Source organism: Coregonus lavaretus (genome assembly GCF_964263955.1).
Source record: "Coregonus lavaretus genome assembly, chromosome: 23".
Classification (NCBI taxonomy): Eukaryota; Metazoa; Chordata; class Actinopteri; order Salmoniformes; family Salmonidae; genus Coregonus; species Coregonus lavaretus.
In genome coordinates, this window is record NC_140010.1 from 18,284,447 (window position 1) to 18,285,229 (window position 783).

A 783-nucleotide genomic window follows, 5' to 3' on the forward strand; every position below is an offset into this window, starting at 1 on the left:
ATTGATGATACAGTATATGAGTGATAAAGTATGGTCACTTTTCATTTGCTACATTAAACCTACCCTTCGGAATGACTTCGATAGCAACAGTGAATCTATTTAGTTTTTAAGTGGAGAACTCTCAAGAATCATTCTCATGATAGCGCATTGGTAATAGTCAGTGACAAATAACATAGCTAAACAGGGCTTGGTTAAAACCTTGGATAGGAGACCAAAGGGTATCTGTAGATAAATACATCCTCCAGTAGGAGGTGCTGCCCAGCCTATTGTTTTTATTTTCTTCTGGTAGTGGATATATTGAAAATCTGACAGTGTTTTAAAGGTACAAATTCAATATATTTTATACAATGTTTGTCTATGTTGAAATTTGGTTACCATGATGACATAATCCTGTGGTAGAAATTTCACCCTCAAAACAACAGTTGATGACTTTTTTCAAATCCAATGTATTTTCCACTTAGATTCCACGTCAACAACGTTGATTCACCCAGTTTGTGCCCAGTGAGTAGTATCGCCTTTGAGTCTATGTAAAGTGCTTCTCTTACAATCATTTTGGCTTTTGAGATTCACCCCACTTCTCTGGCCACTGGCCTATCACATGCAAGACAATCTGTTTTGTTCCATTAAAAATGTTAATTGCTAAAGTATCAGTTGAATCTTGATTATCTCTTTTGGGTCTATGTACAGTAAAGTGTTTAATGTGTGTATCACCACCTCTCTGGCTCTTGGCCCATCCATCACATGATACAGTAGAGGCCCTTAAGTCATTGGCCATACTGCAGG